This window comes from Macrotis lagotis, chromosome 4 (genome assembly GCF_037893015.1).
Source record: "Macrotis lagotis isolate mMagLag1 chromosome 4, bilby.v1.9.chrom.fasta, whole genome shotgun sequence".
In the NCBI taxonomy this organism is placed as follows: Eukaryota; Metazoa; Chordata; class Mammalia; order Peramelemorphia; family Peramelidae; genus Macrotis; species Macrotis lagotis.
The window spans coordinates 103953557-103976282 of NC_133661.1; the positions used below are offsets into that span (position 1 = coordinate 103953557).

The 22726-nt window shown below is 36.1% G+C and overlaps 1 long non-coding RNA gene across 1 annotated transcript in view; it reads right to left on the reverse strand.

Annotated features, from left to right (window-relative positions):
* Nucleotides 1-289: 289 nt before the first annotated feature.
* LOC141519981 (uncharacterized) overlaps nucleotides 290-22726 on the reverse strand; it is a 28711-nt gene continuing 6274 nt past the window's right edge. Inside the window, exons 2-4 of the long non-coding RNA XR_012477495.1 lie at nucleotides 3883-4029; nucleotides 3108-3209; nucleotides 290-527 (exon numbers count right to left, since the gene is read on the reverse strand). This is a non-coding gene — a long non-coding RNA (uncharacterized LOC141519981). The remainder of the gene's footprint in view (nucleotides 528-3107; nucleotides 3210-3882; nucleotides 4030-22726) is intronic.

A 22726-nucleotide genomic window follows, 5' to 3' on the forward strand; every position in this document is an offset into this window, starting at 1 on the left:
TCATATACTCCTTTTATATGCCATATACTCCTTTTAATTTGATCTTTTATAGTATAAGCACCCTTTATTAGGTGTGTATAGACTTAACTCATTCCTATATTTTCTTATAATGCTTTATTTTTGCTTATTCTATCTTCAGCATTTCCTTCCCTAACTTACTATAGCTTTATTTATCATCTTACCAAAATACAAATTCAAATTCATTTTCTCTTCCACTATTTCCACACAAGTTCTGTTTCTGATTTACCTAAACAATTGATTAGAAGAATTAATTTTCACTTACTTTCAGCTGCTTTCTGATTTCCAAACAAGCTCTTCTTTTCTGGGAGTACTTTAGCACTCACCTTCAATCTGGAAATCCTTTTCATGGCCTTATTGCACCAACAAGAAAGTGTTGGTGACAAAGAGAAGTTTTGCAGCATAAATTAAATTGGGATTATTGAAAGCACTAAAAAAAAGTCTGTCTAAGTGAAATTCAATTCAATCTCCTCCTATTAACTTCTAGGTCCGGGATCTATCTTCAGCACCTATTCAAGAGGAGAAAGACAGAAATGGAGAAATAGTTAGATGGAAGAATAGGTAGAACCCTTGTTTCAAAGAATTCTTCTTACCACTAATGGGGTATATTTTGGGGCACTTCTGGCCCTCTTAAGTTGAAACTGAAAGCTTCAATATCTGGCACTCCTCAATAGGAGCTATCATTTTGCCCTATTAGCAATTTAGCTCAATAAATTTAGGGTATAGTTATGATGCCAATTATCACTACACTACTTATAATGCCAAAAATGCTTGCTATACCAATAAGATTAGAAAAAAAAATTGAGAAAATAAGCATAGGCAAAGAAAAAAATTAAATTACTTTTTGGAGATACTATGATGGTGTTCTTAGAGAACCCTAAAGAATTAAATGAAAATTAATTGAAATAATAACTTTAATAAAGTTTCAGAATATGAAACAAATCAGCATAAATCAATTTTCCTCTATGTAGCAAAACAATACCAAGTAGAAAGAACCAGAAAGAGAAATTCCATTCAAAATAACCTCAGAAACTATACAATATTTGGCAATGTATCCACCAATATTTACCCATGGACTGCATGAATCCAACAGGAAAGAAATAAAGTCAGACCCAAATATCTTGGGAATTTTTAATTGCTCATGGATAGATTAAACTAATATTTTTAAATGACAATACTACTTGAATTAATTTATTTATTCAGTGCTATGCCAAACTCCCAAAAGAAGATTTTATAGGGCTAAAAAATTAGCAATCAGATTCGTATAGAGAAGTAATAGGTTAAGAATCTCAAAAGCAAAGGGAAGTTAGGTGGTACAGTGGATAAGAGCACCAACCCTTAGAGCACTTGAATTCAAATTTGACTTCAGACACTTGACACCTACTAACTGTGTAACCCTGGACAAGTCACTTAACCCCAATTGCCTCACAAAGAAAATAAACAAACAAATAAAAAGAATCTCAAAGGTAAGGGTATCTAGGTAGTACAGTAGACAGAGAAGCAGCCTTGGAGTTAGGGGGACCTGAGTTAAAATCCAGCTTCAAATACTGTGTGACCCTGGGAAAGTCACAACTCCAATTGCCTCAAAAAAAATCAAAGGTAATAATGAAGAAATTAGAAGGAAATTCATAAATTGTTCTACAAAGGACTAATCAGTAAAATGATTTTATACTTATTTTTAAAAAAGAATGGAACAAATTAGGTACATGATATGCAAAAGCAAATACATATAGTAGGAGAGTGTGGTAAACCCAAAGATTTTGATTATTGGGTGAAGGAATCACTGTCTGATGAAAAGTACTTGGAAAACTGGACAGGTCTGACAGGAATTAGGCTATGTTCAAAACCTCATATCATAAACTAAGATAACCTCCCAAAAAATGACCAAATAGACATGTCACAAATAAATTAGAAGAACAAGAAAGAAATTACAATTCAAATTTATGGATAGGGGAAGCATTTATGATTAAACTAGTGGTAGAGAAAAATCAGAAAATAGAAAACAAATTGCTATATAAAATGCTACCACTTTTGCACAAAAATATTTACTACAAAATTTAATGTCATAAAGATAGAAGGGAAATAGTAACTGAAGAGGGAGGAGAATCTGTTTCATTTCTCTGATAAAATTCTCACATCCAGAATATAAAAACTAATTTAAATCATAAGAGCCATTCCCCAATCGATAAATAGTCCAAAGAAATGTTTAGGCAGTTTTCAAAGGATCCATTAATCATATTTTTAAACATAGTTTAAATTATTAATAATTAGATAAAATGAACATTAAAGCAACCATGAGGCTCCACCCCAGATCCATCGGACTGGCAGAGATAACAAAAGGAAAAAAATAAAAAATGTATTAGGAGCTGTGGGAAAATAGAGTTATGCACTGTTGTATAGTCAGAATTGACTTCATGAGCAGGAAAGGAATATGTTTGAAGATCTAGTAGAGGATACTGTTTCAAGGAAGTCTTTCTTCATCCATTTCTTCTATGACAAACTCTCTATCAAAGGGTTATGATGGAATGAAAAAGTAGACCAAATATGTGGAATTCTTCAACAAGGAACTGTCCTGATCTCTATCCACTTGGAGATACACTGGTCATCTTTGTAAAAATGAGACAATGAACTATCACCTATTCTAAAGGCATATTTTCAACCATTAATATACCAATACTGTTTTATATAAATATGTAATTTATTTTACAATTATATACAGTAGCAGTTTCTATCTATCATTTTTGTAAGGCTTTGAATTTTATGATTTTCCCCACCCTACCCTCCCCCAGTCCCCCACATAAGGCAGTCTGATAATCTTTAAATTGTTTCCATGCAATACATTGATGAAAATTAAATGTTTGAGAGAAAAATCATATCCTTGAGGAAAAAATAAAGTATTAGAGATAGCAAAATTATGTAGTATACAAGACAACTTTTTTTAAAAAATTGAAGGTAATAGTCTTTGGTCTTTGTTTAAACTCCACAATTCTTTCTCTGGATACAGATAGTATTCTCCATCACAGATGCCCTAAAATTTCCCTGATTATTGCACTGATGGAATGAGCAAGTCTATTAAGGTTGATCATTACCCCCACGTTGCTGTTAGGATTATAAAAATGCTGTTACATGTCTTCAGGCAGCAGCAGTGAAGGAGGATTGGGTTACAAAGATTACTTCAAGAAGAATGTGCCCTGCAAAAAAGAAAAAAGAAAAAGAAAGAAGATTGTGGCCAGAGGAAGTAATGACAGTAATTGCGATGCCTTCATATTGCAAGTACCTGACCCTGGCCAATAGGACATGTCCATACTTTGTCAGGAGAGTATATACAAGGTACTATGTCACTGCAAACTCATGGTGTCAATCTTGGACCTTAGGAAAAGATTAAACAATATCTTTCTCCTCTTTGACTTGCAAAAATCTATTCCTTTTTCTCTCTGGAATCCATGCCTAATGGATGTGAAATGTTCCAACTATTCTAGAACACAATTAAGAACTGTATCCCAAAACTTTCTAAAATATACAGACCCTTTATATTAATTAATACTATTAATTACCAGGACTATAACCACAAGGAAAAGAATTACTTAGAGCAGCACTTTTAACATTAGTCAAAATTTTTAAATGGAGAGGATGTCCTCTTATTGGGGAAAAAAACAAATTATGGTATTTGAATGTAATGGAATATCATTGTACCATAAGAAATGATGAAATGTTCAGTTTTAGAGATAAAAGGAGGTAGAACCAGAAGAATAATTTATACAATAATAATATATAGAAAAACAACATTGAAAGATTTTAAGAACTCTGAACAATACCATAATAAATCACAAATCTGAAAAAATAAAGTTGAAATATACCACTTACCTCCTGGCAGAGAAGTAATGAACTTAAAATGCAGAGACAAATTTTGAGACATAGTTAATGTGACAAGTTGTTTTGATCAACTGTGCAGCCAAGACTTTTATATTTCAGGAGTTTTCTTATTTATTCAATGGAATGGTAGTGGGAAGGCTATAATGATTAAAAACAGAAACAAAAATGTTTGATTAAAAACTAAATATATCAATAAAATACTCAGGCTCACAAACCTCTAAAATATAATGCAATTTTATTTATACATTAAAGGCACAAAAAGAACTAAAATCCAAGCCTAGTGAGAAATAAAAGGCCTCTTAGCTCTTTCAGTGGGTTTTCCTATCTCCAGCCTAGGAGCTGTACAATCTCTATGACTCAAATCCCTATGAGTAAGTAGGGATCCAGAAAAAAATAGTTGGAAAGGGGGAGAAAAGATAGAATCATTTGTTTGAGTGTTTTTGTAGTATTTGGGTACAATATTGTTCCCTGGCCATGTTGTTCTTCACTTCTCTGGTACCCTACCTTGATGTTCATTATTTGTGTTTGGAGCTCTCACAAGGTATGACACTGGCAAATGCCTCCAATAAATCTTTATGTCTCAGTTGATATGAACACTCAACAAGTATTTGAACACTGTTAAATACATTCTCAAATCTGTCACTGAATCTTGCAACATATAAGGGAGACACCTTACTTGAAAAGTGACTTTAAAGCTACATTTTTTTCTAAATAGTCATTTTATTTTAAATCAGCAAATGATAAACACAGCATGCTCTTACATTCTCTCTGATTTCCAGTTTATAAAGATGTGGTCTGCTATAGTAAATTATCAGTGAGAGCCTGTCAGTTCCATTTCCATGTTTTCACCAAGAACAACATTTATACATGCATAATTACTCTCATAAAGATTTTATAAAGAGGAGAGAATGGTCAAATGAATTGAGAGCTGCAGATAGACATTTTCTTAATGGACTCTTCTGGGGGAAAATAACCTTTTATAATGTTTTCACTTTTTTGAGACATCTAAAAAATTTAAACAACTAAGTGCCATTAAAATTATGTTGACTCCCAAAATTTGAACTCAGATCTTCCTTTCTCCAAGCTCTGCACTCTCGTATCCACAATACTAGGCAGCTCATTGACAAAAAGGAAGCATACAAATGATGAATATTAAATTAAATTGAATTGCCTGGTATCTGAATGTTATGAGGATCTTGGACTGGCACAGTGATGGAAAGCTGCTATTGGGAAAGGGGTTCAAAGGAAGAGAAGGTATAGTTAATGAATTGTGATGAAGCAAAATGAAGAACAGATTAGGAAAGCATGGGGGAAAGTCTTATGATTCTCCTTACCACTGATTAAAAAAAAGGAACAATATAAGAAGCAAATATATCTCCCCTGAGTTCCTCAGAAGAATGCCCAGGAGCCCAGAGAAATGAACAGAGCTTGCTGTGTCACAGCCCAGCCCCAAAGTTTTGGAGGAATGGCCTACAGTCTGTGATCAAATCTGCCCAGAGAATGTAATTAGGCAGAATTTAATTGCTCAGTTGTGCCTGAAATGGAGCCAGATGTTTGTTTACATCGTTGGTGTGCATGGATCCCAACCATATATTGCATGTGAAATGCAGGAGGGAGCCATCTGAGGCCACTCAGCAATGGAGACTTAGGCCTGCAGGAGTGGTCAGTCCCTTTGTTTCTGTCTCTCAGGCTGGCGTACAAAAGCATTTCCCAGAGCTCTGCATCCATCACACTGATGCTTAGCCAGAGCTTGTCGGCTATGCTTAGGATTCATCAACCCAGCCAAAACAAGAAGAAGAAAAAAACAAAACACATGGGTCCTTGTTGCAGGAAAGCATTGGTAAAGAAGAAACCTTCCTTTACCTACCCTAGGACACCTGGGATCATTTCAATATACCTGCTCTCCAGTTATGACACCCTCCTGTCACGACTCATTTACATTTTTACATGTTCAAAATGATTTCTCCATCAATAACTACCATTTATATAAAACACTTTAAGGTTTATAAAGCTCTACATACTTTTTCCTCATTTGATTCCCTTAACAACCTTATGAAGTGGGTATTATTTTCATTTTACAATTGAGAAAACTGAGGCAAAGGATTTATCAAAGTTCATCCAGCTAGTAAGTGTTTAATATAGAATTGGAACTAAGTCACTTAACTTCAACTTTAATAATGCTTCATATCTCTCTTCTGGGGTCCTCCTTTTGAACATAGCTAAGAAGAATTCAGTTGTTCTCTCTACCACCTTCCCAATTTTGTACAGAAATGTACAAAATGTCAGACTTGCTCCCCCTACCTATCTTCAGAGAATCCTTCTAGAAAGGAAACATATCTTTTCTGTTCTCTTGAATTTATACCTGCCTTTCTTCTGAACAGAATCCCATAAAACAAAATGGGAGATAGCAATAAATTTCTTTGTTAATTGTTTTTAGGAGCTTAAGATCTACAAGGTAGAACTTTTATCAAGTCTAGTGGAAATTTCTGAAAACAAGAGAAATCAGTAACTCTAGGAAGTTATGTCCAACCCATAGTCCTTGGGTCCATTCCAGTGGCAAGTTGTTGATGATGTGGGGTGCATGGTATTCATGAATGGGTTTGAATTCTGTATGCAGTTTTTAAAAAAATTTTATTGGGTGATGTGGTCCAGAAGAGCTAAAAGCTCTAGGAGTGGGCAGAGCGATGGTGTATATAGAAAAGAATCCTAGGGGGCAGCTAGGTGGCCCAGTGAATAGAGCACCGGCCTTGGAGTCAGGAGTACCTGGGTTCAAATCCAGCCTCAGACACTTAATAATTACCTAGCTGTGTGGCCTTGGGCAAGCCACTTAACCTCATTGCCTTGAAAAATCTAAAAAAAAAAAAAAAGAATCCTAGACTAGTATGCAAGAATATCAAGGTTCTGGCTCCATCTTGGTTGCCAACTCAGCTTGTAACTTTCACTGGGTCAGTTTTTCCTTCCTAGATCTTAGCTTCCCTTATCTCAAAAAATAAGGGGCTTATCTTAGATGATCTCTGAGTGCCTTCTGAACTTTTTATGTCTACAAATAGCAATGAGATTATTTTTCAAGGAATGGGAAGTGAGAGAGAGATAGGGTACTTGCTGGAAGCATCTGCTCTTAAGTAATTAAGGAAATCTGGGACTTGCCTCCCCACCCAAATAGCTGAACAAATATTCACTATTAAACCTTATGAAGTGGAGGCAGGAGAAGGAGAATAAGGGAAGTGTGGAATGAAGAAAAAAGAAAAGAATGAAAGGGAGAATATGGAAGGAAGGAGAATAATAATTCAAGTTTTTGCTTAAAGATTTACCAAATGCTGTTTCATAATTAGGAATGATGGTGGTTTGTTGGATAGAGAACTGGGCTCGGAATTAGACTCATCTTCATCTCTTCAAATCCAGCCTCATAAGCTTAATAGCTGTATGACCCTCGACAAGTCTCTTAACCTTTTGCTTCCATTTCCTCATCTGTATAGTTTACTGGAAAAGGAAATGACAAACCAAGTATCTTTGACAAGAAAACCCCAGAATGAAGCCACAAAGAATTGAACATGACTGAAACAACTGAACAACAAAATTCTCAAATTCTCAAAACAACACTATGAAGTGGTATCAGAAATTAAGAATTAGAAGGGACTTTTAGAATCATCTAGAGCAATCTCATTTTACAGATAAGTAAACTGAACCCAGAAAGATTGTCACTTTCCCAAAGGTTGCACAACAGAAATAAAATTTAAACCTGAGTCATATGACTCCAAACCCAGTGTTCCTTCTATGGTACCATTTACAATGAGGAAACTGAGGTTTTTGGAAGTTTAGGACCTTGTCCATGATCATAATGTATCTGAGGATAGAACTTGAAAGGAAAGGAAAGGAAAAAAAATGAGGTGGTATTAAAATTACAGATAGAGTGTAAAGGGAGATAACACTGACAAGACTGATGAAGAAAAGACAAGGTACTATGAAATATTCGTGAGTGAAAGACATACCTGAAGACTAGAATTAAGTCCAACTTCAGATAATGTGAAATGAGTGCAGCTGCTGAAAAAAGCAGTCAGAAATGGAGGGAGTCAGGCAGCTAGATGGTGCAGTGGATAGAGCACCCACCCTGGAGTCAGGAGAACCTAAGTTCAAATCCAGCCTCATACATTTAATAATTGCCTAGCTGTCAGAACTTGAGCAAGTCACTTAACCCCATTACACTAAATAAATAAAAAAAATTTAAAGAAATACAGGGAGTCATCCCAAAGTAAAGGACTCTTAGATTATCAAGACTTTTGTTCAAGAACCTTGGTGTAATGGTTTACAAAAATTGCTTGAGTTGCTGCCTAATTGCCCTGCTTGAAGCCCAGCAACTATACCCAGGAAGACTTGGAACATTGCTTGCTGAGATATCCCAGGAATTTTGCTCTTGCCTTGGGCATTGTGCCTCCAAGATTGCAAGTATGGTGTCTTTGCCTGTACTCAATGGCTGTCCTTTAAGTCAGTTAAAATCAGACAAGACTGGCCTTTCCAAGCCCCAAGGAAAGAACCAGTTCCCAGCTCACTTTTCAGAAGGCTTAGGGATGTAGAAGGGAGAAAGATTAACAGGTGCCAAAAATTAGAAAATTTACTAGGGCAGAGGAGCAAATCCCTCCTGGGAAGAAAAGCAGTATTCACATTGAGATACAAGTAAATCTAAAGGCAATGGGCAGAACAGGTAATTTCTTAGTAGTGTCACTATCTCAAAGTTTCAGTTAGAAGCAAATGGCCATTTTCAGGAATCTGAGTCCTTGGAATCCATGCTTCAAAGTCAATATCAAACCAGAAAAGATATAAAAAAAAAGTTTCAGAGAATTGACTTAGTTGAACTCAGTCTGCCTCCCCAAAACTTTGACCTTTTGTGTCCCCTGCCCTTAGTTATATACCAAATGTCATGGTTATATACCAAATCCTCCATGCTCTTTCCTGATTCAGGCATGCCTATAATATCATGGGTACTATCCCTATCCCTGATATCTTCTGTTACTCTGATCAGATTCATGGTTGATTAGGTAAAAAGCTTCTATGAATTGTAGGGTAGATGTATTATGTACTCTGTTTCCTTATGCCAATGCCTGTATTAGTCCTCTAGACATTGGAGGAAGTCTCGTGAGTCAAGTATTTCCTGAACATTGTATTCTTCCTGCCAATCTATAATTAGTCATAGTGGGCTAAGACTATCTCAGATCAAGATCTTCAGTTAAGTTGTTTTTTTCAGTCACAAATAACTCTTGGTGACTCCATTTGGTGTTTACTTGGCAAAAAAAACTGGAGAAATTTGACATTTCCTTCTCCAGCTCATTCTACAGATGAGGAAACTAAGACAAGCAAGGTCAAGGGACTTGTCCAGGGCAATACAACTTCTAAGTGTATGAGTCTAAATTTCAACTCAGGAAGATGGGTCTTCCTGACTCCACGACTTGTACTTGACCCACTGCACCACTAGTTTCTCTCAGTTCAATATCTTAAAAAAGATTAATAATAAAAAGAGGATAAGTACAGATGAAGCAGGATAACCCTAACCAGTTAGTACTTGAGGTATGGGGAAGAGACCTACTACTCTTCTAGCAAAACACCTAGAAACCCCATCTTTAGTACACTGATGCCCCAAAAATGTTTTCCCTTGTACAAGGAATTGTGCAGGTCCACATGCATTCAAAATTATAGTTCATTACCCCCACAAATGTCTTTATTTTTACCAGAAGAATCAATTCATTCAAAACAAGGACATTTAATAAAATAGTATAATAAGAAACAATAGAATATTTCTCCCATAAACCTTAGGAATACTGAACCACAAATATACATATACAAATATTAGCAGAAAGAGGAGACACAAAGGAATTTCACATGGAAGCATATATATGGGTGTGGTATGGTCAGCACACACATGTAAAGTTGCAAGGATAGAAAATGTTAGAACAGGAATACATAAAAAGAATACATATGAAGGCAGCTAGGTAGCACAGTAGATAGACCACTATCCCTAGAATCAGGAGAACACATGTTCAAATCCATCATCACACACTCCATAATTACCTAGCTCTATGACCTTGGACAAGTCATTTAACCCCATTGCCTTATAAAAAACAAAATAGATAGGTAGATAGATAAGATAATAGATGGTCGATAGACATATAGATAAATGGATGGATGGACAGATACATAGATAGATGTGTGGATGGATGGGTGTGTGGGTAGGTGAATAGATAGATAGATAGATAGATAGATAGATAGATAGATAGACAGTAAACATACATAAAGAAAAAACAGCACATGTGGACAAGAATGTATGTAGAAAACATATCCTGAGAACATATATATATGGCCAGTTTATTGGTGACCAGGGCAGCACATACCAATTCTGTGAGGTTGCCAATATTCTCTACTGAGGCTTCACATCGTTCTCTACTGCTCTACTGCTCTCTGCTGTGTACTGGACCTCCATCTTCCCTAGGATGCACCAAGTCTATACTGGGTCCAACATTTCTTTGTAGAGTATTTATTTTCTGCTGATCTAATGGCTAACAATATTCTCTGCCACCAGTTTCTTGGCTTCACCTCTTCAAGGTTACCTGCTGGCTATTTTAGCTCAAATTTTCTAGGTTGCAATAACTAGAAAACCTCTCCTTGGTAGAAGAAGGCAAATATTCTTTAGTCACAGCCAAGTTATGATTCCCCACCCTCAGTCAAGAGTCATCAAACAAAAATCAGGCAGAATATCCCCAACCTAAGAATAAATTTAGACTTTGTCTATAATATTGTTGTGATGACATGAAGTCCACTATCCCAGACAACTATCTGTCCTAAAGTTATAAAATCCTTGCAGTTCCCAATTGACCATTTATGAGAATAATTTGCCCCCAAACCCAATTCAAGTATTTCTGCCAACAAACAGATGGACAGACAGACAGACATACACAAAGACAGTGAGAAATAGAGAGAGAGAGACAGAAATAGAGACAGAGACAGAGACAGGAGTTCTGTAGAAATTGAACTACAAATCTCATTTTGATCTCAAGATCTTCTCAGAACTAGCAAATAAAAAAAATCTGAGCCAGCACAAAAGCTGACCTAAGAGATCAAAGTAATTATTCTCCATCCTCCTGGCTGATATTTCTGACTTTCCCTGCAAATGTTGCCAGTAACAAAGCTGCCAAGCTTTGAGCTACTCTAGACTAGAAAATCAGGTAGGTCACAGGTTCAGAGGCTATAGAATAACCAAACCTGATTCCCTATACCCAAACTACCAAGAAGCACAATGGGGGTTGTTTGTAAGAGCACTTTGGCTGTTTGTTAAGAGGATGATGATTACTAGGATGAGTACAAGGAAAAATAAAAGAAAACAAGGATGGAAGATATAGATTGTATGACCTCTAATTTATAAGAAAAGTCCCAAAGTGGGAATTAGGATGGCCTATTCATCCCTTTGGTAAGAATTCTAAGGCTTAATTTATATACTCTACCCATTCCAGTGATGCCATATGATTAATGAAATCCAGTAATTGGTAAGCAAAATGAAACAAAATGGGGACTCCAACTGGCAATAACATGAGAGAAAGCCTTGGAGTCAGAAAATTCCCTTTAGTCAGAGAGGGATAACCTTGGTTATAGTGGAAAGTCTAACATATGAAAGGAAGTGGATCATCTTGGTCAGATTGTCCAACACCACTCAAGTGGTACCATATCCCTGAAAAGCAGGTGAATTATTCAATTAATCAATCAATGAATATTTGTTAAGCATCTTCCAAGTCTGTGATGAAATCTAATAGTACTACCCCTCAGGAATGGATGATGAGAGAAGTTGGCAAGAGGAACAACAAACCTGCTATCTACCCCCACAATGTCCTTGGCCTGAGTACATACTGCATATGACTGAGCATATGAGCCAGAATCATGTTCCAGTCAAAGCCACCAAAAGCTTCAGATATCTATGTGAAAAGTCCTAAATGGTGATCATGTCCCACTATTTGATTCCTAGTGGAGAAATGAAGTACTATTCATCCAGCTTCACAAGCACAGGTGAAAGACCCATCCAAGACTGACCTTCCCTCAGGTATGGACATTGTATCTATGGGAAAATGGACAAGTGGACTGGACTTTAAGCTTCTTACACCTATTTCTAGTCAATTAACTCTAATACATCAGATTGAGGTTTAGTGACTGAAGGCCTATGGTTCATAGAAATACCTGTTGAGTATTATCCTTCATAAGTACAAGTTCAGGTTTCTGTGTCAGCATATCTTCAGACTTTACATACTATCAGAAAAGTGACAGTGAAACTGAGTATTTTCTGTATCAGTTAATTTATCAGAGAACTAGACACAAGGATGGAACCTGGCAGAAGTGAGTTTCATAGAAAGACAATTACCATAATGAATATCCCATGTGTCTTCTCCACAAGAAACTTTTTTTTTTTACTTTTTCATCAACACCCAGCATAGTGTCTACCATAGAAGAGCCATTCAGTAAATGGTATTGGTTAATGAATAGGTAAATCAATGAATATTGTCAGATCATAGGTGTATATGCTTTTACATATTCATAATCAGACATTTTATTCCATAATACAGACTCTCTTGTAGGAATTTAGATAATTCATAAGGGCAGAAGTGATTCAAAAACTTCATGGAGGAAGTTAGAAAGGGTTTGCAAAGAAGGATGAGAAAGACAGTATTTTGCACAAGGAGAACAAGATGATAGAAGATATAGAGTTGAGAGTGGTAATGGGGTAGCTATGGGATAATGGAGAAAATGTCCAGCTCTTAGAACAGTATATAGTATATAGTATATAGTAGGTACTTAATAAATGTTTATTGAACTGAATAGCCTTACTAGAGCAGAAGTTTCATGATGGAAAATGAAAGAAATTAGGTTGGATAGTTTAAGTAGGTTAAATTATGGAGGGCTTTGAAAATCAGACAAGAGTTTAACTTAATAGAATAGAAGAAATAAGGAGGTTTTTCATCAAGAGCATAATCTAATGAAATCTTGGTTTGAGGGAAAGCCATCTAGCCCAATGGATTGCAGGGAATGAGACTACATACCTAGAAACTATTTTGCCAGATCAAGCACAGAGAATTAAAGCTGTAGGGTGAGTGGAACTTTGGAGGAAAGGAGTAACCTTCTTTTTCAGTCTTGAGGCCTGTTTAGTGCTGTGGGCTGTAAAGGGTCTTCTATTCTTGTCATCCCACTATTTTATACAAAATTGAGCCCATCCTGTGGCTCACTTGGAACCCTCTTCAGGTTTCTAATTATCACTGTTCCATTCCCTTCAGAGAAAAGACTACAGAAGTTTCTCTGAGAGCAGTGCTGATAATAGATATGCTAATAGACTGCTGAAATTAGTTAGGAAGACATGGGGTTCAAATCCCAATCAATGAACGAATATACATTAAATTCTCGCTATGGGTGTGGTCCTTTGTTAAACAAGAAGGATACAAAAACATAACCTTCTGTCCAGAAGCTTATATCCTACCAGAGAAAACAATGCATAAATAAGGAGGCACTCCTGAGTAACAACAGAGGCCTCCAACCCCAAGAGCTTATAGCTTCCTTCAGTCAGGTAACCTTTTAGATCTAGACCTGCAAAGTACCCTCTATGGGAAATGCCTTCTTTCTAAAGCTAAATTTTGTAACCTGTGCCAAGTTTGCTGTCTAAAAGGGCTATTTGTTGTTGTATTTGCCATCTACTTAGTATAACTGAACTCAGGTACCTCTTTACTTCATGTATATAGAAAACAGCCCAGGAAGCTCTGTAACCAACCTAGCCTGAGCAAATTTTCCTATACCAAAAAAAAAAAAAAAAAAAATTCTCTATCTCCTCTCTCTCTCTCTCTCTCTCTCTCTCTCTCTCTCTCTCTCTGTGTGTGTGTGTGTGTGTGTGTGTGTGTGTTTCTGTCTCTCTCTCTGTCTCTCTCTCTATGTATCTCTCTCTGTCTCTGTCAGTCTCTCTCTCTCTGTGTGTGTCTCTCTCTCCTTACTTCAATAACTGTGAGGATCAATATTAATGGACATAAAATTTATATTAACATTTAGGATAACATAGACAAGACAGAGACATAATTAGAAAAACTGAAACTCTCCCATCTATCAGTGACTTGTTAAGATGACAAGGAAGACAAATGAAAAAGCAGTAAGTAGAGAGAAAAGTGTTGTCTAGCAATAGGAGACTCAATTTCTTTGTAGAGTAGGGACAAGAAAGAATTGTTGGCCAAGATAAGGACACACATTAACCTGAGTGACATGTCACTACTTCCATTCTTCTCATCTTGTGATTTGTCAGCAACAATGTTCTGCACATCTGAGAACTACCCATGCTTTCTATGGCCTCTTCTGAAATGATTTCATCAGAAGGAAAGGGTAACACAATGTGAATTTGGGAAATACTAAAAAAATGCTCAAATAGTAGACAGTTTTCCCAAGGTTTTCTATGGGTTTTTTTCCTTACATATCTGTAAGTGGAGCCAAGTCTTTGATAAGTAAGTATATACAAAATAGATATAAATTAAATAAAAGGTCATTGGAGAAGGGGACTAGTAGCTGGAGTAATCAGAAAGGGGCTCATATAGAAGAAGTTAACTTTGGTTGAGCTGAAGGATCACTGTGAGTCAGAGATGAAGAGAAAAATCACTTCCTAACAAGTCAAAGGCATGTAGATGGCAGATGGAGTGTTGTGTGTGAGAAATAAGTTTACCAGGGCAGGAAAGTAAAAAAAAAGAGAGGAGATTTTAATAAATTTGGAAAAGTAGGTTGGTTCAGATTACATAATGTTCAGAATAATAATGGTAGCATTTACATTTGATTCTAGAGGTAACAGGGAGTCATTGAAACTTGTAAAGAAGTGACATAGCCACATCTATGATTTAGAAGCAAACACTTTGGCAACTACATAGAGGACAGTTTCAGAAAGGATGGAGACTGAGGGCAAGATGTTATTGCAAAAAAGTCCAACCACAGGTGGTAAAAACTTAAACTAGGATAATGAACATGGGAATAGAGAGAAACAGACAGAAGAGATGTTATTAAGGTAGAAATAACAAGATTTGGCAACTAATTGGATATGTAGGGCAGGAGTGAGGAATCACAAATATAAATGAGATCGTGAACATGGATAAGTAGAAAAAAAGTTGGGGAGTTCAGGAGGAAAATGATTTGAATTTGGGACCTAATGAGTCTGAAATACCTATGAGACATCTAGCTTGAAATATACAATAAGCAGTTGATGAAGGGAGGTAGTAGCTCAGGAGAGAAACTAGGGCTGGATATATGGATTTGTTTATCATCTACATAGACATGATAATTAAAGTCATGAAACCTGATGAAATCAAGAGACAAACAGACATAAAGAAAGACAGACAGACATAAAGACAGAAAGAGAGATACCATCCTACCCTGAAACCCTAGCTTTATTATAAGTAAGACTCTAAACTCTTTATACTTCACAATCCTCAACTATAAATGGTTTCAGAGAAACTGAACTCAAATGAACTGAGGCAGAAACCAGGAGAACAATATTTATATAGTAAAAATAGCTTCAAAAAAAACTTAAGAATTTTGATGCAATGACCAATCATGATTCAAGATGATACATGATAGAATATGTTCCTAACTCCAAACTCCAACTCCAACTCCTAACACTCAAGGTGCAAAATGAAATAAGAATTATTGTAAATAGCCAGTAGATGAATTTGTTTTATTTGAGTATACACATATATGTTCAGAGAATTTTGTTATGCTTCTTTTTTTCAATAATGGATGGGGAGGTAAAAGGGAGAGGAAGTAAATGCTTATTTAATTGGAAAAATAAAATAATTTTTAGAAAAACAAAATTGGGGATGGCTAGGTGGCACAGTGGATAGAGCACCAGCCCTGGAGTCAGGAGTACCTGAGTTCAAATCCAGCCTCAGACACTTAATAAGTACCTAGCTGTGTGGCCTTGGGCAAGCCACTTAACCCCACTGCCTTGCAAAAAAAAAGCCCAAAAAAACCTAAAGAAAAAACAAAAACAAAAACAAAATCGGCATAATGACATCTCTATTTCATAGGGTGAGATATACAAATGTTATATAAGTGGCTATTATTATTATTGTTTTTATTATTATTCCCACTTTGCCTCTAGGTCATAATGGTGAATTTCCCTCTAGATAAATCATGCCTCTAGGTGGAAAATGCTCTTAGAAAATTTATAAGAGGAATATTATAAGAGGACATAAAATAGGATTACAGCATTAGGAGAAGAGATAGGACTGGTAACAGTAACAGATAAAAGGTCAAATAGTTTCATTAGTAATGAAACACTTAAGACCACAAAACCAGAACATGTATCATATCTCATCCAACTCTCCACCCTCACCATATTGTGTTTACATTTCATCATTTGTCTCCTTCTAGAATAGCTAAACCAGATTCAAATGCCAAAAAATTTCCTAGCTTTTGAGAGAGTTGATCTAGTAAGCTTTCAAAGTTCCAACCTAGGCCAAGCTATTTTGATTGGTGTATGAATGAGCACAAAACCAATAAGCCAACTATATCAAACCCAGACCCAGCAGACTATATTTGCCACCACATGAATACTTCCATTTTCCTATTATATTTCTCCTCAACCCTTTCTACCTCTTGCTCAGAGCTCACTAATAAATCAATACTAAGTATTGCCATTGTTCCTAGAAAGGATATTTCAAATGACTGCCCTGTGATTCTGTCTCCATGGCTCCCCTGAAAAATCCCCTCCCTGGTTATTATATTCATGTGTGATCTTTAAACTACTATAGAAAAGCAATTATCTTACTTTTGAATTTATGTGTCCAGCACTGAGCACATTGCCTAGAACTTAATAAAAATAAAAACTTAGTAGAAGCTTTTTCAATGCATAGAAGCCTAGATTTAGATTCCATAGGAATATAGAAGTCACTTTAAACCCCTCATTTAAGAGGAAAGGTTCAGGGACATCTTCCTTCACTCTCTCCTACTTAGTTTCCTTAACTCAGTTCTAGTTTTCTCACTGTACATTAGCCTGTTATAAACCTCTGTCTTCTGTTTTTCTAACTCTCAATATGGGTGAGAACCTGAGGATTAAGTAGGGACTCTTCTTCAAAATCCCCCCATCTAGGTCATACCTCAAGCTAAAGCCACTGGCTATATACTAGAAACTCTTCATATTCTTCCCACACATCTCCACATGTCAACTCTGCCACTCCATTTCATGCCTCAACTACTAAAGAAATTTCTAGCAAGACAGGATTCTTTCTTTCCTGGGTCTCAGAGCTAACTCTCTACAGAACTGAAACTCAGATGGAGACTTCCATCCTCTAGTCCCTTTTGAAGTTGTTCACTTTTTCATTTGACCCCATCCCCATTCATATTTAGTGAAAATAATCTCTTTAGATGGATCTTTTCAACTGGGGTTTTCTTTACTGTTTTAATGGTTTCTTCCTATTCCATGAAGGTTGTAGCCCTTGGAGATTGAGTATCCATGCCTTTATTTCATGACTGCTTACAAATCAACATCCCTTTCTTAAATGCTTACCTATGTAGAGAACAGTGTGTTAGGCACTTCAAAAGATATGAAGTTTAGGGAGTTTTGCCCTCAATTTGCTCATGCTCTAATAAGAAGATGAGACACCAATATAATATACTATGCTCCATTCCATTATGTCTATTAGAGAGTTATATAAAAAAAGAACTAAATAAAGTTGAAGGGGGAAGGGCTTTAGCAACTGAAGATGGGGAATTAGGGGAGATAGAAAAGGCTTTCTGGAGATCACAAGTTGAGTTGAGCTTTAAAAAATGGAGAGGAGTTCAAAATAGGTGAATAGGAGAGAGTGAATGTTCCAAGCAGAGAGAATGTCAACTTGAGCAAAAGCTGTGCTTTTATGTATCCTTTGGAGTCCTTTTTACCTTGAGTATCAAATGCATAAAAGGGAATAATATAAGATAAACCAAAAAATGGGTTGTCTTATTAATTATGTCATTTTCCCCCCTCTAAGTTTTCTTTCTCCTGTTTGGATCTGATTCTTCTCTCACAAAATGATCAATATGGACCTCTGCTTAATATGGTTATAAATGTAGATTAATCAGATTGCTTTCTATCAGGGGAGGGGAGGAGGGAAGGGAGGGAGTGAGGGAGAACAATGTAAAACTCAAAAGCTTGAAAAATTTGGTAAAAAACTATCATTGAGGGGCAGCTAGGTGGCGTAGTGGATAAAGCACTGGCCTTGGAGTCAGGAGTACCTGGGTTCAAATCCAGCCTCAGACACTTAATAATTACCTAGCTGTGTGTCCATGGACAAGCCACTTAACCCCATTTTCCTTGCAAAAAAAAAAAAAAAGATAAACTGAATGTTAGGTTATACCAGGTGATGGAGGATCTTGAATACCAGGCAAATCATAAGTGACATTTATATAGTGCTCTGAAGTTTGCAAGCGACTTCCCAACAACCCTAGGAGGAAGATACTTCAAATATTTTGATCTCCTATCCTTAGGTGAAAAAACTGCTACTCAAAGAGGTAAATTGATTTACTGATGATCATGGAGCTAATAATTTGAACCAAAAATTTCCTAATTCTAGGTCTTGTACTCTTATATTATGCCATACTCGAACCCATATCATATTGCCTGCCTTAAAGTGTGCTTGGGAGGGGCTTTAAGGAGGAACAGAATTCGGAACTAAAAAAAATTTAATGAATATTAAAAATAAAAAAAATAAAATCAACAATATACAAATGTGCCATCCTACTTCTCAAAAAAAAAATCTGAGCTTTACTGAGGCAGCACTGAGGTACTATTTAAAATTTTGAGCAGGTCCATGACAAGATTTATGTATAAAAAAGATTATTCCATCAACAATATGAAGAACTAATTGGAAAGGAAAGAGAGCAGAGCTTAAAAAAAAAGAAGGTTTTAATAGTTTGAGTGGCTAATAACAAGAACCTTAACTCGGATGTCAGTTGAGGGAAAATACATAGAGAAGAGGGACAAATTTTACTGTAGTCAGGATTTCAAAATATCAATAATAGAACTAGAAAGAACCTTAGAGGTCAACTAGTCCCACCCTTTCATTATTATAGGTAAGGAGTCTGAAATCCATAGAGGTCTGGTAACTTGCTCAAGAACTCACAGGTAGTAAGTGGCAGACTCAGGAATAATACATAGAATATCTGTTTGAAAAGACAGCAGTATTTCTATCATAGCAAGTTTATACCACCCAATCTGCAGAAGTAGCAGAATTTGGAAACATAGGAAAAGTGGCCAGGGCAAAAGGGAAAATCCAAAAGAAACCTGGCCTTTGCCCAAGATCCTCCATGTAGTTTCAGAACTTAATCTTGGTACCTATGGCTCTTCTTGAGAATTGTTCATAATTACTTTTATTATCGTTGGTAAGGACTTAGTCTTAAGAAATATAGGGATCCAGTTGACAAATGGTCAAAGGATATGCAAAGGCAATTTACAGATGAGGAGATGAAAGCAATCCATAGTCATATGAAAAATTGCTCTAAATCATTACTTATTAGAGAAATGTAAATTAAAGCTTCGCTGAGGTACCACCTCACACCTCTCAGATTGGCCAATATGGCCAGAAAGGATAATGATCATTGTTGGAAGAGTTGTGGGAAATCTGGGACATTATTACATTGTTGGTTGAGCTGTGAACTCATCCAACCTTTCTGGAGAGAAATTTGGAACTAAGCCCAAAGGCCAACAAAAATGTGCATACCCTTTGACCCAGCAATACCACTAATGGGTATATACCCTGAAGAGATGATGAAAAGGGTAAAAACATCACTTGTACAAAACTATTCATAGCAACCCTGTTTGTGGTGGCCAAGAATTGGAAATCAAGTAAATGTCCTTCAACTGGGGAATGGCTTAGCAAACTGGTATATGTATATCATGGAATACTATAGTTCTTTTAGAAACCAGGAGGGATGGGAATTCAGGGAAGCCTGGAGGGATTTGCATGAACTGATACTGAGTGAGATGAGCAGAACCAGGAAAACACAGTACACCCTAACAGCAAAATGGGAGTAATGATCAACCTTGATGGACACGTTTATTTCATCAGTGCAATAATCAGAGACAATTTGGGGCTGTCTGCCATGGAGAATACCATCTATATCCAGATAAAGAACCATGGAGTTTGAACAAAGTTCAAGGACTATTCCCTTTAATTTAGGGGAAAAAATTGCTATCTTATTGTCTGATCTTGTTATCTCTTATACTTTATGTTTCTTCTTTAAGGACATGATTTCTCTGTCATCACACTCAATTTGGATCAATGCACAACATGGAAACAATGTAAAGATTGACAAAATGCTTTCTTTGGGGGGGGGAGGAAGGAAGATTGGGGGAAAATTGTAAAACTCAAAATAAATAAAATCTTTAATAAGAAAAGAAATATAGGGATCAATAATTAAGCTGAGACATAAAATTGAATTACTAGACAGCAACAGATAAGAACTGTATTTCCCTATCCTATCAGAAGCCTATAGGAATGCCAGACTGTCAGGGAATGGTCAAGACAAGCTGGAGGCAACCATGCCTAAGTGGAAAATGATAGTTACCGAGACAACAGAGGAAATTGCTCTCCAAAGTTCAAACTGGGCATGTCTAGGGCCATGTTAATGATTTTGTAATGGAAGTAAATAACCACACAGGTGGAATATTGTAGATTCTTGTTTGAATGGAATTTGGAAAAGGGAGGAGGAGGAGGAGGAGCAATGATGGAGGATCATGGGATGAGAGATGGGTAAGATGATTATACCTTGATGAATATGAAGACCTTTATTCCTGGGAGAATTTGGAATTTAGCTATTTAATAAATTGTGAACTTAGTCCATAGAGTTTCCACCCCAAGGCCTGTAGGCCAAAAAAGAATCTAAATAAATTCAAATGTCTTCTATATTATTTCAAACCCAAGTCATGATGGACAAAGGATCAGAAGCAAAATCACCATAAGAGATGTGGCAGAAATGACATTGAGGGAACCTGGCACCTGGATGTAAGAAATGAAGGAGCTAGAAGAATTGAATATCAAATGAACTTGGGGAGCTAGTGATCAATGACACCATGACAGAAATAGCATAGGTTTAAGGGGAAAGACAATGAACTCTATTTTGGAGAATTATGTAATATGGTGGAAGGAGGAAATAACTCCAGTGACTAAGAGAGATATGATTTCTGGGACTGGAGAGGTGACGTTGCTGAGATTTGAGGAATAGAGGAAGGGAGCTGAAAGAGCATACTGCATCACATGACCTCAATATCTCAATGAAGTGGAAAGCTTCATATTCTAATATATATAGAAGATGGTGGATGTAGATGGTGAGGGTGATGGAAAGTCAGCACTTTAAGACAATAATCATTTATTAAATGACTAGCATTGGAGATACACACATAAAATATAAGTAGTCTTCATTATTAAGAAGTTCAAAGTCTAATGGGAGAATACATGCAAATAGCAATGTACAAACAATATATATATTTATATATATATATATATATATATATACATATGATAAATTAGAGGTAATTTGAAGGAAAGGTAATGGCATTGGGAGGAAAGAAGAAAAGATTTGGAGCAGTAGTCATTCGTAGGAATGAGATAATGAAAATATCAGAGTAAAGCTGAAAGTATTGCCAAGTAACAGAATGAGCCCACATGAGATTATTTAATGTGAATTGATAGTGAATGAAGTCAGCATAGTTTCATAATTTTCTCCAGTGATGCTCAGCAATCCTGGCTCAAGGCCAGAGAAATCAAAGGTGGAAGTTACCCAAAGATAAAACTTTATAGATTCAGAGGAACAGAAGGTGGATGGAAAATAACATCAAAAACAAAAAATTACAAAACAATCAAAACTGAATGTTTTGAAATCATAATAACCAAACTTGACTCCAGAGATAGGATAAATACTTTCCCCCACATCTTCAAAGAATTAGTAGATCATGAGTGTGGAATGTCCGTATTTTTTCTACATATGTTTTTATGAACTTTTTCCTCCTTTACATTTGTTTATTTTAAGGGATGAATTTCTGGGAGGAAAAGAAGGACACTTTAGGAAAGAGAAGTATATTTAAAATATCAATAAAATTTTACTTTTAAAAAAGGAGGGAGATTGGAATAGTAGATTGAATAAACCATTAAAGAGGAAAGTTTGTAAAGGGATGGTGATAGAGAAATACTCTGAAAAAACAGTAGGAATTAAGAATCATGCTTACATCTCCCTTATCTAGGAAAATGAGTGACCACCAATGGAAAGCATTGCAAATGATAGGGTCTCAGCAGAGAGCTAAGTTTCTGTTGAAGTGAGAGGTGAAAAGAATATTCATGGAATGTTCTCAAAAAGAGAATATGGATATATTCCTTGCAATTCTGATGAGTAAACAGCAAACTTTTTGCTATTTATTCCATCTTCCAACTCTAATCTACATAGGCTGTTTCCAGTACTTGTAATACCCTACCTCCTCACCTCTGACTTTTGAAATGCCTTGGTTCCTTCCGGACTCGGGTCTTTTTCTTACACAAGACCATTCTTTACCTTGTACATCATTAGTCTTCTTCCCTGAGACCCCCCCAAAAATTACTTCGTGTTTACCTTCTATTTCTCTTTGTTCATGTTTCTTCCCAGGAGAATAAAATCTTCTTGAAAGGAGAGACTCTTTTGTTCTTATTTGTTTGTTTTATCCATAGCATTACATGATGTCATACATATATACATATATGTATGATAGAAATATATATACATATATTATAGATGCTAAATAAGCACCTTTAAAATTGAGGTGAAATGAAAAGAATTGGGGAGATAGGAA